Consider the following 14,969-nt stretch of genomic DNA (forward strand, 5'->3'; position numbering starts at 1 on the left):
AATTCAAGTCATAAGACTTATCAATTTCAATATAGATAATCTACAATCTTGTTAAAAGAATTATATCGAATAAATCTCTATTACATAACTTAATTATTGATTAAATCCAATTAACTCTAGTTTATTGATTAAATCCAACTAACTCTAGTTAATTGATTTAATTAATAATTTCACAACCAAACCATCAACCCAATAAATATTTAGTTGACTAATAACTAGAAGTCAACGATACACAAATGTTCATATTCATAGTTCAATAATAATAACTTGCTAATATTTAATGACAAACTATATTAGAAGTCTTATTAATAAATCTATAATGACCACATTCATCATGTTCCCATTTTTATTTTAATAATAACAAGTTATAATAAATCTCCAATACCAAGTATTATTATTTCAAATAAGTTTTTCCCATGTACGTTGATTCAATTAATTAATACTCTTCCAAATTATTAACCAATTTAATTTGATTAATATCTTTTACAGTACTTCAATCATTAACTAATCTCCTCTAGATTAACTCTAACCAAATTTGTTGATATCTATTTAAACCATTATTTATTAATAGTTCGCTAGTCCTTACAAACATTAATAAATAATAAGCTCCTCAAACTATACATACGCGATCTATAGAATCCTTCCATAAACTCATTAGTTAATATTTGGCTAACTCTTAACTCCATTAAGGTATTCAAACGTATTAACCAATAACATAATAATTCCATCTTAATCCAATATCATTCAGAGTTTCTAAATTTAAATCAACATAATATAAATTATTATCTTACCATTAATCAATATTAAAACCAACCATTAGACTCCATTTTCTAATTGTTCTAATAATATTTTGTCTATATAAACGTTGTTTGAAAGAGATTCCTATCACAAACCAATAAAACTCATTGTAAATTTTAACATGAATAATCTTCAAATTTTTAACATTATTATCTTCATTAAACAACTTTAAAATTGTTTAACATATATTAAATAGTATTAAATATACATTATAAAAAGTCCACTATATAAACTATATTAAAATTTCTTTTCTTTTAACTTTCTCTCATTTAAAAATCTATTTACTTAGATTGACTAATAATTAATTACACTTCTTCTACTATTAACTAATCTTAATTAAATTTGATTTAATTAGATTAGATAATAAACCATATAAAACTAATGCATATTAATAAGATTCTAATAAGGGAAGATTGTAAAAATATCTTAATTCATTCCATGCTTTCATATATTATTTTTGTGAAGTTTAAGCATAAAGAACTCTTGGTTATGGGAAATTGAGAAATATCTGTCTTTGAATAATACAGTTTCAGTATAACTGTCATATCTCCCTAATGAACCATTGGATCGAGTTAAAATTGAAATATGTTGGAGAGGGCCAAGTTGCGCTACTTCTGACCGGAGCGATCGAATAAATTTGATCCCAATAAAAAGTTATGAATGATTGAGTTCGGGTCTATCCAAGGGGTAGCAACAAGACAATCTGTGATGAATTAAGAATTTCTTCTTAAAATGTAATTGTTCTCTAAATTTACTCATTCATCCATCTAATAGGTTTGTCCATACACATCTGAAAATATAATTTGATAGAAAGATTACATCTAATCATACGAATTTTTAACTTAGAATTTCTATTTTAATTTAAAATCTTGTCTATTTAATTTCACAATATAAATTCGAACCCAAACCCGATTAAGATCTAATTATTTCTCCTTAATTGAATCTAAGATTTTTCTATTGTTTTCTTCTCATCCAAATAAAATACCTAGATTTCAATTTTAAATACAGAGAGTATTCAGACACATAGAAAAGATATGATGAAGACAGGAAGAGAAAGAGTGCAAAGGGAATATGAGAATATCACGAGTGCACCTGGACACTGATGCTAATTTGCCATGCCTCAGAAGTCCATAGAAAATCTCTTCCTTCTCCATCATTCACAATTCTTCCAAGAATCCAAGCCGATCGAATCCTCCAAGTGATTAGAAGAGCTAGAAGGAGCATAGAAGCAAGTAGAAAATATATGAGCATATGAATCTTCTCTCATGCATGTAAGCTTTGAAGTTTCTATTTTTTTTAGCTTGTAACTCGAGGCTTCCATTAAGCTTGTAACTTCCATTAAGCTTGTAGCTTCCATGAATGCCTAAATATCAAGAGCTCTCAAGAAACTTTTGGAACGCTTCTTGAAATCGCTGAAAGGTGTCACCAACTAAGCATAGGTCTTTTCCAATTCTTTTTGATGAGTCATAGAATTGTAGATACCTTGTGCTTAATTGATGCACTAACCCCTGTGTTGTTGACCCATGTTAATTCCCATGCAAGCTTATAACTCCAATTTACTTTTTAAATAATTTTTATTTAAATTTTATAACTTTTATTTTTATTTTTATAACTTTTATTATTATTATTTTATTTATTACTTTATTATTATTTTATAATTATTATTAATTTTAATTTCTAGTTTTCTTTTATTTAATTCTTTTTCTCCAATAATTCACATTTAATTAATTACAATCAAAATATCAAAAATCATGATATTTTATTAATTTTCTCAAATAAATAATTTATTAATTAAATCTATTTATTAAGACTTAATTAATTAAAAATTTACCATAGACCTCCAAGATAAAATATGAAAACTCATCATAGAATAAATCATACAAAATAAATCTAAAAAGTTAAAAATCACGAAATATGTCATCCGACACATTCAGTGGGCATTCAACTTAGATACTTGTCCTAATTTTCCAATTAGGACAAATGACTTAAAGGGTTGAGATTTGTACTTGAGAATTTATCTCCCCTCTCTTATCATTGAAATAATGTGATAGGGTATGCTCATCCTGGCAATTCAGGGAAGTCAATACCGGGTACCTGTAACCTGCATAAAAATCATGCATGTACAAACACAATATTTACTAAACTAAACAGACAATGGTAGGAAGTGGTGCATCGTGTAGATCCCGACTAGTAGGTGACTATGACTCCCTTCCTTAACCACATCAGACACGCCATACAAAAAAAAACATGCACACCATACACATGCAAGTATGAGGTAAGTATCCATAAGAAAGCACATATGATAATAAATCATCTTACTAATCATCATTAATAATTGAAAGCAATGTAATAATCATCATCAATAATTGTGAACACTGAAAATAATCATCATACATACATGAAATGTAGAGTCTAAGTAATCTCATCACATAATAAATTGAATCCATAGCACAATATCTGATAATCTCAAAAGAATGCTGCTAACCAATAACATAAAACTAGTTCTCAAAGAGTTCAGCAATGATAACAAAATGTGAACCAGAAGCAGGCACTATAGTCTGCATCCTCCCAAGTAGCTAAAGAATCATCAGTAGGGTTCCATTGGACCCTTAGCTACTCGATGGTTCGACCCCTGAGGGTCAACTCCCGCTGCTCCAGAATATGAACCGGTTCCAAAGCCAACTGCTCATCCTCTACCTGCAACACATTCCAATCAAGAACATGTACAATATTAGGTATATACTACCGAAGCACTGAAACATGGACTACATCATGAATGCGAGCTAGACTTGGGCGGTAGAGCAAGGCGGTAAGCAACCGGACCAATCCTCTCTAGAATCTCGAATGGTCCCACAAAGCGAGGTGCTAGCTTAGAACCCTTTCCATACCGGATTGGACTCTTTCGCGGTCACACTCTCAAAAAAACCTTATCTCCCACAACAAACTGCTTATCAGTCCTATGAGCATCAACATACTTGTTCTGCCTATCTTGTGCCGTAGTCAAATGCTCACATATATGCACCACCTATTGCTCTATATCACAAAGCATCTCAGGACCCAATAGGATGCGATCCTCAAGACTATCCCAACTCAATGGTGTACGACAAGGACATCCATATAATGCCTGAAATGGTGCCATGCCAATAGAACTATGATACCCATTGTTGTAAGAAAACTCCACTAGGTAGAGATAATCCTCCCAATGTGTCTGCCTATCCATCACATACATCCGTAACATATCTTCCAAAACTTGATTCACCTTCTCTATCTGACCATCAGTCTTTGGATGATATACCAAACTGAAGTTTAACTGCACTCCAAGTTCATGCTGCAGCAATGTCCAGAATGCAGATGTGAATACAGGGTCCCTGTCAGAAATGATCTTTCTAGAAATACCATGTAACCTCACAATATCACACATAAAGACATTAGCTACAGAAGTTGCTATGTAGGAAGACCAAATCAATGAAAAATGCACCACCTTAGTCAATTGATCAATGATGACCATGATAGCATCATGATGCCGAATAGTCATAGGTAATCCTACAATGAAATCCATGGAGATGATTTCCCACTTCCAAGAAGGAATGAGATTAGGCTGCAAAAGTACAGCTGGGTGCTGATGTTCTACCTTAACTCTCTGACACTCAAAGCACCTAACCACAAAATCAGCAATATCTCGCTTCATCCCAGACCAAAAGAACAAACATCTCAAAACAACATGCATCTTCTTGACACCTCGATGTGCTGAGTAAGGTGTACAATGGGCTTCTACCAGTATCAAGGTGTGAAGCTCATCTAAAAATGGCACATATATCCTCCCCAAATGTCTTAAAAGACCATTTGATTCCCAAACATAACCTAAAAACTTTCCTTCCAAAGATCTTCCCGAATCTATCTCTCTACACACTTCCTGATACCAGGAATCTGTAGGAAGTGCCTGAAGAATCTGACTCCTCAAATCCACACTAAGGGTCATCGATGATACCACATGTCTCTTGCGACTCAAAGCATCCGCCACCACATTCTCCTTACCCTGAATGTACTTAACCTCAAAATAATACTCACATAGAAACTCCATCCATCGCCTCTAACAAGCATTCAAATTGGGCTGAGTAAAAATGTGCTGAAGACTACGATGATCACTGTGTAGCTCAAATTTGTGCCCCAACAAGAAATGTCTCCATCTAGTCAAAGCATGAACTACTGTTGCTAACTCAAAATCATGCGTAGGATAATTTAAATCATGATCCTTGAGCTTACGTGATTCATACGCAATCACCTATCCTTTCTGCATCAGCACTGCCCCAATCCCTTCAAGAGAAGCATCTGTACACACCATGAAATCACCTTCTGGATCAGGTATGGCTAGAATTGGTGCACTGGTCAAAAGATCCTTGAGCTTCTGAAAAGCTTCCTCACATTTCTCTGTCCATATGAACTTCTTTCCTTTCCTTTAAAGAGAAGTGATAGGATGTGCTATCCTAGAGAAGTTTTGGACAAATCTACAATAATAACTGGCTAAACCCATGAAACTATGAATCTCTGACACATTAGTTAGTGTAGGCCAATCTATTATCGCCTAAATCTTTCTAGGATCCACTAAAATACCATCACCTGAAATAACATGCCCTAAATACTGAATCTTCGATATGAAAAATTTGCAATTAGCTACGTTGACATAAAGCTGATTGTCCCTCAAACACTGCAAAACCAACCGTAGGTGTTCCTCATGCTCCTTCTAAGTCTTAGAATATATCAATATGTCATCAAGAAACATGAGTACAAACTTGTCCAAATAAGATCGAAACACACCATTCATCAAACTCATGAAAAATGATGGAGCATTAGTCAACCCAAAAGGTACCACTGTGAACTCATAATGCCCATAGCGAGTTCGAAAAGCGGTCTTGTGAATATCTGCTTTCTTAATGCGAAGCTGGTGGTATCCTGACTTAAGATCAATCTTGGAGAATACTGTAGCTCCCTTGATCTGATCGAATAAGTCATCAATCCTAGGTAAAGGATACCTATTCTTAATAGTCACCTTATTCAACTGTCTGTAGTCAATACAAAGGTGCAAAGAACCATCTTTCTTCTTCACAAAGAGCACTGGAGCTCCCCATGGTGATACACTAGGTTGAATGCTCCCTTTGGCCAGAAGTTCCTCTAGCTAAAGACGTAGCTCACCCTGATGCAGGCGCATCTCATTACTAAATCATTTCAAAGGTCCAAGATTCTCCATATATTTTAAATGGTCAATTTTAATAATTTAGGATTATGTCTTAGTGGATAGAATTAGGTGTTTTATTAAATAAATGTTATAGTTTTAGTCGGATATATTAGAGAGTTAGAGGAAAGGGTTAATGATGTTAGTGTCAGTTTTAGAAAGGATAAAATTAGTAATAGAAATGCCATATGGTAAATAATTAAAGAGAATTCCATCAAATACTGGTGACAGATAATAGACAGTTAATGGAATCCCCATGATTGCTGCATGGTATTGATGGTAAAGCATCTTTCAGATTCCTATTCTTAGCAGTTACAAGAATATCCATGATTGCTGCATGGTATTGATGGTAAAGCATCTTTCAGATTCCTATTCTTAGATGGAAAAGAAAACATTTTTATTACTACTGGACAGTAAAGCTAGTCAGACTTTGGTTATTAAAAAGTCAATCTTTTATGTAAAAAAAAAAATGATTCAAACTTGGAGAGGAATGGGAAGTTTTATGTCTCCTTTGGTCTCCTGTGTTTTTTTTCAAGATTATGGTTCTATTGTTATGCTTCATATATTTCTCATGGCAATCAGTTTAAGGAATAAAAATTGTAGAAAAATGTACTTTGATGCGGGGTCAATATCTTCAATTTGAACCGTTGGATTTCTCTCAAATTTTTATATGTTGTTTGAAACCTAGTTGTACCAAATATCACCAGTTAGATTGAGTAAATCTTTTCTGTTTCAAAAGTTATTCATGTCTGAGTGCGGGTCTATCTGAAAGTAGCAAGAAGATATTTTGGGGGATTTTATTTTCAAAATTTTGTTTATTGAATCTGATTTTAGTGTGTGATCCTGAAGGTTGTAGATGCCCCTTGAAGCAACTTAGTTGAGTGACTAATTCCTCCTGAGTTTTCCAAGGTGTGGCTCTGCATCATTTTTGGTATCAGAGCTCAGTAAAAGGTTTGGGAAAAAGTAGTTGTGTATATGTTTGTGTGATTGTGAAAGATTGAGAGAAATAGTCTGAGAAGAAGTCCAGGAGACTAGATAAGGAGAAAATAACCTAGCTGAGGAATAATGGGACAAGAAGAAGCAGCTTTATTGTATCTTTTTAGAAGGTATCAGCAAAGAAATGATTCTAAACAGAAGGAGATAGAGGAAAAGAAGAAAAGAGAGAAAGAAGAAAGGAGAAAACAAAGAGAAGAGCTAAGCAAGATAGAAGAGGAGATAAACAATTTGAGAAGGAGACTTGAGGAGAATGACGCTAAGTTGAAAGAGAATAAAGCTAAGTTGAAAGAAGTGTAGCAAGAACACAGAGTGCAACAACAAGAAGTGCAGCAAGTATCTCTTGACGAGAGCAGTAACAAAACAAGCCCTATTGGATTTGAATCAAAACAATCTGTGGTTGGAATAGTAACATGTATTTTGAAAATAGAGAAGAGTACAATGCTAGAAGGTACTCTTATGAAAAAGATTTTGGAGGCTAAGGATAAGAAGGAAGAATTGATTCAAAGCACACAGGTAGAGGATGAAGAGTTAGATCAAGAAGAGGAAAAAAATCCATTAGAAGGGCATAGACAGTAGGTGAATGTTGGTGTAGAGACTAAGAGTGAACAATAGGAGGTTGTTGTTGAACCTTGTGAGGAAAAGGTTCTTGCAGATGAAGAAGAGTTGGTGACAGGTGTGGTTGCAAACAATATTTTTCCAAATGATGGAGATGTTGATACAAATGATCAGAAAGGAAAAGATGTAGTGCAAAGATCAGATGCTGAAGAGAAGACTATTGATGACAAGAATGAAGTATTTGTTGATCATTATGATGCTCTAGAGATATACAAACGAGAAGCAGATGTTGGTATGATAATTTGGTATTTTTATGGAGGTGATATGAGACTGTTAAATATATTTGTTCCAAGATTCGACACAGGTACCATGGAAGGTATTCATTCTACAGTTTGGAATCAGAATGTTCTGGCAAGCGACATCAATTCCATCATTCTTATGGTGACATTATTGCTTACATACAATTGGAAACTCCGAAAAAAGATTGCAGCAATTCAATGGGACTTGAATTTTTCTATCCCCGGGAGTATGATGCAGGTGCATCTCATTACTAAATCATTTCAAAGGTCCAAGATTCTCCATATATTTTAAATGGTCAATTTTAATAATTTAGGATTATGTCTTAGTGGATAGAATTAGGTGTTTTATTAAATAAATGTTATAGTTTTAGTCAGATATGTTAGAGAGTTAGAGGAAAGGGTTAATGATGTTAGTGTCAGTTTTAGAAAGGATAAAATTAGTAATAGAAATGCCATGTGGTAAATAATTAAAGAGAATTCCATCAAATATTGGTGACAGATAATAGGCAGTTACAAGAATCCCCATGATTACTACATGGTATTGATGGTAAAGCATCTTTCAGATTCCTATTCTTAGCAGTTACAAGAATATCCATGATTGCTGCATGGTATTGATGGTAAAGCATCTTTCAGATTCCTATTCTTAGCAGTTACAAGAATATCCATGATTGCTACATGGTATTGATGGTAAAGCATCTTTCAGATTCCTATTCTTAGATGGAAAAGAAAACGTTTTTATTACTACTGGACAGCAAAGCTAGTCAGTCTTTGGTTATTAAAAAGTCAATCTTTTATGTAAAAAAAAAATGATTCAAACTTGGAGAGGAATGAGAAGTTTTATGTCTCCTTTGGTCTCCTTTTTTTTTTTTCAAGATTATGTTTCTATTGTTATGCTTCATATATTTCTCATGGCAATCAGTTTAGGGAATAACAATTGCAGAAAAATGTACTCTGATGCGGGGTCAATATCTTCAGTTTGAACCGTTGGATTTCTCTTAAATTTTTATATGTTGTTTGAAACCTAGTTATGCCAAATATCAATGGTTAGATTGAGTAAATCTTTTCTGTTTCAAAAGTTATTCATGTCTGAGTGCGGGTCTATCCGAAGGTAGCAAGAAGATATTTTGGGGGATTTTATTTTCAAAATTTTGTTTATTGAATCTGATTTTAGTGTGTGATCCTGAAGGTTGTAGATGCCCCTTGAAGCAACTTAGTTGAGTGACTAATTCCTCCTGAGTTTTCCAAGGTGTGGCTCTGCATCATTTTTGGTATCAGAGCTCAGCAAAAGGTTTGGGAAAAAGTAGTTGTGTATATGTTTGTGTGATTGTGAAAGATTGAGAGAAATAGTCTGAGAAGAAGTCCAGGAGACTAAATAAGGAGAAAATAACCTAGCTGAGGAATGATGGGACAAGAAGAAGCAGCTTTATTGTATCTTTTTAGAAGGTATCAACAAAGAAATGATTCAAAACAGAAGGAGATAGAGAAAAAGAAGAAAAGAGAGAAAGAAGAAAGGAGAAAACAAAGAGAAGAGCTAAGCAAGATAGAAGAGGAGATAAAAAATTTGAGAAGGAGACTTGAGGAGAATGACGCTAAGTTGAAAGAGAATAAAGCTAAGTTGAAAGAAGTGTAGCAAGAACACAAAGTGCAGCAACAAGAAGTGCAACAAGTATCTCTTGATGAGAGCAGTAACAAAACAAGCCCTATTGGATTTGAATGCAAACAATCTGTGGTTGGAATAGTAACATGTCTTTTAAAAATAGAGAAGAGTACAATGCTAGAAGGTACTCCTATGAAAAATATTTTGGAGGCTAAGGATAAGAAGGAAGAATTGATTCAAAGCACACAGGTAGAGGATGAAGAGTTAGATCAAGAAGAGGAAAAAAATCCATTAGAAGGGCATAGACAGCAGGTGAATGTTGGTGTAGAGAATAAGAGTGAACAATAGGAGGTTGTTGTTGAACCTTGTGAGGAAAAGGTTCTTGCAGATGAAGAAGAGTTGGTGACAGGTGTGGTTGCAAACAATATTTTCCCAGATGATGGAGATGTTGATACAAATGATCAGAAAGGAAAAGATGTAGTGCAAAGATCAGATGTTGAAGAGAAGACTATTGATGACAAGAATGAAGTATTTGTTGATCATTATGATGCTCTAGAGATATACAAACAAGAAGCAGATGTTGGTATGATAATTTGGTATTTTTATGGAGGTGATACGAGACTGTTAAATATATTTGTTTCAAGATTCGACACAGGTACCATGGAAGGTATTCATTCTAAAGTTTGGAATCAGAATGTTCTGGCAAGCGACATCAATTCCATCATTCTTATGGTGACATTATTGCTTACATACAATTGGAAACTCCAAAAAAAGATTGCAGCAATTCAATGGGACTTGAATTTTTCTATCCCTGGGAGTATGATGCAGGCGCATCTCATTACTAAATCATTTCAAAGGTCCAAGATTCTCCATATATTTTAAATGGTCAATTTTAATAATTTAGGATTATGTCTTAGTGGATAGAATTAGGTGTTTTATTAAATAAATGTTATAGTTTTAGTCGGATATGTTAGAGAGTTAGAGGAAAGGGTTAATGATGTTAGTGTCAGTTTTAGAAAGGATAAAATTAGTAATAGAAATGCCATGTGGTAAATAATTAAAGAGAATTCCATCAAATACTGGTGAAAGATAATAGGAAGTTACAAGAATACGCATGATTGCTGCATAGTATTGATGGTAAAGCATCTTTCAGATTCCTATTCTTAGCAGTTACAAGAATATCCATGATTGCTGCATGGTATTGATGGTAAAGCATCTTTCAGATTCCTATTCTTAGCAGTTACAAGAATATCCATGATTGCTGCATGGTATTGATGGTAAAGCATCTTTCAGATTCCTATTCTTAGATGGAATAGAAAACATTTTTATTACTACTGGACAGCAAGGCCAGTCAGACTTTGGTTATTAAAAAGCCAATCTTTTATGTAAAAAAAAATGATTCAAACTTGGGGAGGAATGGGAAGTTTTATGTCTCCTTTGGTCTCCTGTGTTTTTTTTCAAGATTATGGTTCTACTGTTATGCTTCATATATTTCTCATGACAATCAGTTTAGGGAATAACAAATGCAAAAAAATGTACTCTGATTCGGGGTCAATATCTCAGATTTGAACCGTTGGATTTCTCTCAAATTTTTATATGTTGTTTGAAACCTAGTTACGACAAATATCAATGGTTAGATTGAGTAAATTTTTTTTTTTCGAAAGTTATTCATGTTTGAGTGTGGGTCTATCCGAAGGCAGCAAGAAGATATTTTGGGGGATTTTATTTTCAAAGTTTTGTTTATTGAATCTAATTTTAGTGTGTGATCCTGAAGGTTGTAGATGCCCCTTGATGCAACTCAGTTGAGTGACTGATTCCTCCCGAGTTTTCCAAGGTGTGGCTCTACATCACACCCAATTCCTATGTCGTCATGCGATAAGGAGCTTTAGAGATAAGCTCCGCTCTAGGAATCAGATCAATACTAAAGTCAATGTCCCTCTTTGGAGACATGCTTGGAATCTCACTTGGAAAAACATCTGTGTACTCCTGCAAAATTGGGTGATCTAAAGTCTCCCTCATGGAATCTTCCTCATCAAGATCATTTACCATAAAAACAAATATCTGACATCCCTTATGGAAACTTTGCTTCAATTGTATAGCAGAAATCATCCGCAGAGATATAGGCCTCGGTATCCCAACTATCTGCACATCATTCCCTTGGTCATCCTAGCACAAAATAATCTTCTTCCTACAATCTATACTGGCTCTATGAGATCCAAGCCAGTCCATGCCTAGAACCACATCATAGGAACCAAGGGGTATGACTCGAAGATCCACTACTATATCAAAGCTTCCTAAGCTAAGCCCACACTTATGAACTACAGAATCTATGGAGACCTTAATGCTTGAGGCTAGTTCCACTTGCCAACCATGATCTTGCTTCACTACATCTAGCTTACACTTAGAAACTATTGATGGTGAAATAAATGAATTTATAGCTCCTGAATCAAACAATACTGCAAGAGATATATGTCTAATAGCACCTATGGTCTCAACCACTGTTTCCTGATGATCTGCCTGATACTGATCAACTTTTGCAAAGACTCTATGAGCTCTACTTGCATCACTAACTGTAGGCTCTGAAATAGTAGGTCTAGGTCTTGAAAACTGAGGTGCTCACTGAGGAAACTGAGCTACATAATGTCCAATCTGACCACATGAAAAACATTTCATATTTCTGCGAGAACCTCTTCCCATAGGTGGTACATTTGATTGCTGACGATTGTTCCTACTCACAAAAGACTGACTACTCTGAGCTAGCTGATTGGAATAATTCCATTTATTGCGTTGAGCATTGCGGTTGTTCTTGGTGCTAGAACCTTTGCCACTACCTTGAGCTTGAGAATTTGAGCCCTTCTGTTACTGTGTCTGCTAAGACTATTGCTGATACTGTTTCTCCTTAGAGAAAGAAAACTTTTTGTTACCACCTGAATTGTAGTTGCTTTTAGATCCTGATGCTGCTGGTGCTCCTACAAAACCACCTTGACCAAGGTTGACACTTTTCTCAACAAGGATAGCTTGATGTACCACATCCTTGAGGGTTTTTGGCTCAAATACCTTAACTCCCACAATAATACGATTATTCAATGTTGTGTCAATTGAGCTGAATTTTCACTGAACCCTAAAAAAGACATGAGCTCATAAAACTTATGCTCATACTCGGTCACTGACAAAGTGTACTATCTAAGATTATGAAATTCATTAGCCCTTTTCTATTTCCATTCCTCTGGTAGGAATCATTCATGAAAACTTTCTAGGAATAACTCCCCTGTAACTACTCATATCGATACCCAACTTCTTCTCCTCTATCGTCCACCAAGTGGCCCCAAAATTCTCTAGATTAGTGATCACAAATCTTTCCTTAACATTGTTGTCGAACTCCTGTAAGGAAAAAATCCTATCGAGAGAAATAAGACACTGCTCGGCCACATAACTAGAACCTTGCCCATTGAAAGGCTTAACCTTGGATCTTGAAAGATCCTTCATCTAAGTGGAGAAAATGGACCTTTGATGATCCTTCCGAGGACTTCTAGATCTGGGTCTATGCTCTTGTTCTGTCTGGTGCACTTTGGGTTGTTCTTGAATAGGAGGTAGATGTTCTAGAATAGTCTGCATCATCTTCCTCAAACCAACCTCTTCAGACTCAGCTTGGTCCTCTCTATGACTCTCTTCCTACTGCCTACTAGAGTTCTCTTCCCTGCTCTCTACATGAGCTGATTCATCATGGGAAGACTCATGGACACTGACAGCTCTGCCATGACCACGACCTCTAATAGAAGACCTAGTCCTAGATACCATCCTACAATAGTACAAGGTACTAAGTTTAGTTCTATGTTTAGGTTTAAGTTAAAATTTCCAATTTTGAAACTAAGTGTTGAAGTATGAAAAATATTCAAGTAATAGTTCAAGTTTTGCTTCAGTTCACCTAGTTTAATTTCAGAAAAATACACTTAATAGTTCAGAGTTTTAGTTGTTCCAAAATACTCAGAGCTCCCAATGTAGAAACTCAGGCTCTAATACCAAATGTAATGCCCCGCCAAGGGATCCAAAGAATTAACCTAGAATTTTTCACTAAGTTTAGCAGCATTTTTTTTTTGAAATTAAATACCACGTATAACTTATGCACAATAATGGAAGCAATAGTAATGTCCATCTGAAAGTAAAAATAACATATATCTCCATATATGTCCATAAAAAAAAATCTCCACACAATCTAATCCAGAAAACTGATCAACATAACTAAGATGGATTGTGGAAATCTGATCGCATTAATAACATATATAATCAGATTATATTCTTTAAGATCTCTTAACATTGGATTACATCTACAAACATCTAACATACATGAATCCATCTAGTAAAACATCCACATGAAATAATAAGGATAAGTCAAATGTTTATACATTACAATCAAATACTCAATCATCCATTGTACATGTCACAGGGTATGACAAGCTCAAAAGAATATACATACATAGAATAAGGTACATCTTCCTATTCTAATCCATGATACATCAAAGTAAAGATAATCACATGATACACATGATACATCATCATAGAAGACATATACATCCATCATAAAGATCAAACATAATAAACTAAGTGCACGGTTCCTCCCAACTGTTAATAGCATCATTAGACCATCATGGATCCTAGCCATCTCTCTATGTGTAACATTCCAAATCATTGAAGAGATCATCGGTATTAACATAGTAGGAATGTCACTCCTAACATATACAACATCATATGTAGAAAGTAGTCTTAACATGCAAATAAAAGCATAAGATAACATCATCTAACATATGCTAATCATCAATGAAAAAGGATACATATCCACCATCATGAAGGACACAACAACCATGATGTCTCAATGAATCTCAAAATGATAAGAGTGGAAAATACACTACCACCTGACTGCATGGTACCTAAGTGGTCCACTCCCACCATGCTGAGGAGATAATCTCAAGTCCCAAACAGGCTATCCATAACAAATACACAAATCTCCATAAGTCCAGGAATCCTAAAAGTATACTAACTCAAAGGTTCCAAACAAAAAATCCAACATCTAATCCTAGAGGCACACAATGACATGTAGGAAACTACTACGCAAGCGAGAAAGTGTCATTGTAATTATCACGTACAAGTTATCCTGGCAGTTAGCTAAACTCCATGGGTCCATATTGATTTCATGCGGCCACTAGTATCCTCTCATACTAACGAGGCATACTATGGAATGCAAGGTTGCAACCATGTGTCTGACTACTCCCATCCCAACCTGTACAAGCACTCAAGGCATGGGCAAGAAAAAAACTCTTATCTTTTTAGGTTCATTTAGTTAGTATTAGGTGTGAATGTTATCACTTATTAATCCAACTTACAATGAGTTACCCTGGTAGCCTCTTAGGGCCCCGGCCCCCATTGCAAGCCACTTCCCATCACTACATGTAGATATCCTACCCTAATGCCCATGGAATCATAAATCTCAAAATCACAA

This window comes from Cupressus sempervirens, chromosome 6 (genome assembly GCF_028749045.1).
Source record: "Cupressus sempervirens isolate cs-2001-9-10 chromosome 6, ASM2874904v1, whole genome shotgun sequence".
Classification (NCBI taxonomy): Eukaryota; Viridiplantae; Streptophyta; class Pinopsida; order Cupressales; family Cupressaceae; genus Cupressus; species Cupressus sempervirens.